The sequence below is a fragment of the Netta rufina genome, assembly GCF_964035555.1.
Source record: "Netta rufina genome assembly, chromosome: 2".
Lineage (NCBI taxonomy): Eukaryota > Metazoa > Chordata > Aves > Anseriformes > Anatidae > Netta > Netta rufina.
In genome coordinates, this window is record NC_140124.1 from 114878320 (window position 1) to 114881942 (window position 3623).

Sequence of the window (3623 nt, forward strand, 5' to 3'; positions counted from 1 at the left end):
TGCTACGCAAAGCCGCTCACAACTGGGCCCAAGTAGAAAGGGTTTTCACCCAAGTTGGTTCAGCTGGAGGAGCAGGCACAGTACCTCTTTCTATTATCCACCAGGCAAGAAGAGCAGATGTTTGTGACTGTGTTTTGAGCTCAAGGTGACCACAAAGGCCACCAGGAGGCCAAAGGGGCCAACGAAGGAGATAGCCAGTATCAGCAGCTCGACTACCAGGGCACAAGCAGAGGGAGTGACGGATTGTTGGGATTCTTCAAGGCCATAAGCACTTCCCTGCATGGCCAGCCTCCTGGAGGGAGCAGCTGTTTTGTTTTTTAAACAGATTTACTGCTGATAACCCCACCAAGCTTTAAGCTTTTGATGGTGGATGATGGTCAAATACCCAAGAAAGAATGGAAGCTGGAAGAAAACACCCTATCTTGCAAAACTCCAGGATGGTTCCCCACACATGTTGAGGCACGGCCCAGGAAATGCTTTCTTTTGCGTGCTGGGGACCAGCACTCCGCATGCTTCCTTGGCAATCCTGCTGGGGACAGCCATGTCCTGGTTGCAGCCTGCTAGGTCATGCTTGTCAAGTCTTGTGTACATAGTGAGGATTTGAAGGAACCATAACTCACCACAGAGCAGTGTGAATACAGTCCCTGTCACTCTGGTATTTCAGCCCTAGCATAACCATGCTGTGTTATTTTTAGATAAGAAAATTACAGACTTCGTTTTTCCTTTTGAAGCCAGAAGATAAGTGTCTAGGGCCAGTCCCAGGGTTACCTCGTGGCTGGATGCTAACCAGGCATTTCCATTAGTTTGGGTCTGTGCATTCCTCCCATGACCATTTACAAAACACAGCTTCACTAGAAGCAATGCATTTAATCTGATGAATGTTCTGCCAGCACTAGCACCTGATGATAACATCTAAGTGTTGATAAAAGGTGGGGATTTTGTGTGTTTTCTTTTCCCTCAAACGGCATCATATGTGGCAGACATGATGCCACTGCTCTCTGCACTCACAGCAGTGACAGAAAACTCAGATTTAATCCTTGGTTGAAATGTTGAATAAGTGCTAAAGATTAATGTCTTCATGATGCAATACTAATTCACCTACAATTAGCACTCTTCTGTACCATTTGTCCCACATACTGATATATTTTTTTATTTTTTTATTTTTTTTTATGAATGGTAGAAGTTTGAACAAAAGAAAAAGTGGTAGGAGAATGCTGTAACCTAGCCCCAAGATTAACCTAGCCCTGAAAATTAACTATTAGTAACAGTAGTCTTTTTTTTTTTTTAATCAATAATCTCTTGTCAGTGGAGATTCACTGTTAATGCTCTACTCCAATGTATTTATTACAGCACTAACAAATCTGTGTTGATTACTGAGCAAGAGAAGTTATGAATAAACAATACTTAGCAAAGGCAAGACTTGTGACACAGTCCTTACTGTTAAAGCCTGTTCTTGGCCTGAGTTTTAACAACTGTAAAACAGAGACACTGTCTTCTGCCATGTGGTTTGTAACATGCTTTGGAAGCATAAAAGAGTTTGACTCAAAAGCCCAGTAACATGAGCTGTTGTTATCTTACTTGAAGACTTAAAGAATTTAGTGCTCTTAATCAGCAGGCAGAATTCTTTTTTTTTTTTTTTCTTTTCTTTTTTTTTGTCAGAAGTTAGCAAGAAAGAAACTTTTATTTCATCTGTATCTTCAAGGTAGTCCTTCAGGCTATTTGGGAAATCCCAAACTTAGTTATATCTTTAAACTTTTCATCTGCAGTGGAAAAGCCATTGTCTTACCTGGTCTTAACGCTGAATAAAGAATAGAAAAAATGCAGTACAGTTCTTTATTTCAGATTGCATAAAAATACAGAAGTTCACTTCCTCTAATTGTTGGAAAAAAATGGTCACCACTTAAAACTGTATGCTTGCTTAAAAGTAAAGACATATAATTTAAAAACAAAGTTTGAGAGAGAAATAAGCAACAGGTCTAAGCAAGCTCATCATCTGATTTGCTTGTAAGTACTCCTCCATGTACTGTAACAGCCCATACTTATGTGCACCCTGCTGAGCATAGCCATGTTTCTGACTTTTTATGTTTATGTGTTTAAATCACCTTACCCCTCAAACAAAATACTCTCAAACAAAAAACACTGAAAGTGTTTCTAGTGAAAGGAAAAAACATATCAATGGAAAATGTAGCCTGCAGCTACATGAAAAATCCAGCAGAGATGGAGACAACTGGAAAGCTCCGCAGGTCCGTGGGCTTTGCATTACCTTATGACTAGCTTGCTGATTTTACAGGTATGAGATACACACAGTACTAATATCTGATCTAACACACTTCTTTCCACTCTGACAAAACATGAACTTGTGTATGCTCGTTTTTTCCTATAAAAGTCACTTTAAAATGTTTCAACCTGCATAAAAATAAATATTTACATGTGCATATATACATAGTGCCAAACAGTACAGTACTCTCTTTCCATTTCACCACACAGACTTCATGGAAAGAGAAATAACATTAAGTGTTGCAGAATTATATAGAGATTTCTATATTCTTGTTGGAGCTAATGAAAGCTACCATTGCATGGCACTGTTAAGGCCACAGGAGTTCTGATGCTGGAGTCAGCGCAACATGCATTAGGCTGCATTCCTCTGCTTCTATCTGAGATTTCACAGATAGAATTGAAATCTATTAATTGCACTTGTAAATCAGATCCAACAAATTCCTAAGGGCCATAAACTCTGCTAGCAAAAGCCACTGAATGAATCTGGCTGTAAAGCCAAAGTAAATTTTGGCTGTTTCTCATTAATTATTTAATGACTAATTTGGAGTCAGTGAAAATCTGAATGATACAAATGCTTACTTTTCCATGTCAGTCTACATCTGCAACACATAATGGAATTTTTACACTCAGGTGCCAAAACAACAACAACAAAAAAAACAGTTCTCAGCTCTTTTTGCTACTTGCATATTAGTACAGAGGTTAAAGACAGCAAGTACTGATTGCTTAAGGTACAGATGCTGATAACCTGAAGTTTGAACAACCCTCCAGGAGATCAACACACCACTGCTGTAAGGACTTTGGTGATTCAGGCTTGTCAGGAAGGAGGGATTTCTTAAATTTCCTATGAATTCACAAGGGTGCTGAGACCCACAGCTGCAGCTAAGGGGAGCTGCCCTGCTCCACAAGGTAACAGATGGAAAACATGGTGAAAAACATGGTGAGAAATCGGTGCCCCTCTGGGGGGGGACTTCAGCATAGACTAAACAACAGCTTAGAAACCTAACTTGTGCTTTGCTAGAGTTTAGACTTTTTCTGCTTTCCCATAATATGCAGCTTTGTTCTGTGGTATTATTACAATAACCACATAATAAAAATAGCATATATATAGCAAAATAGTTACAAAAGTAGCAAACAAGGAAAATAAACATTTCCTGCACCTTTGCACTTCCAAAGCTTTGTCACCAATGTTCTGTGCTAACAGCAGACTTCTTTGCTATCTTCTTGGATGCAATCATTGATAGAAGCCACCACACCCAAGTCCACACCATTCTTAAAGCACCAACAAATCCAGGTCTCAAGATAAAGCCCAAAGTGAGATGCATGCTGAAATATAGGCACCACCACGC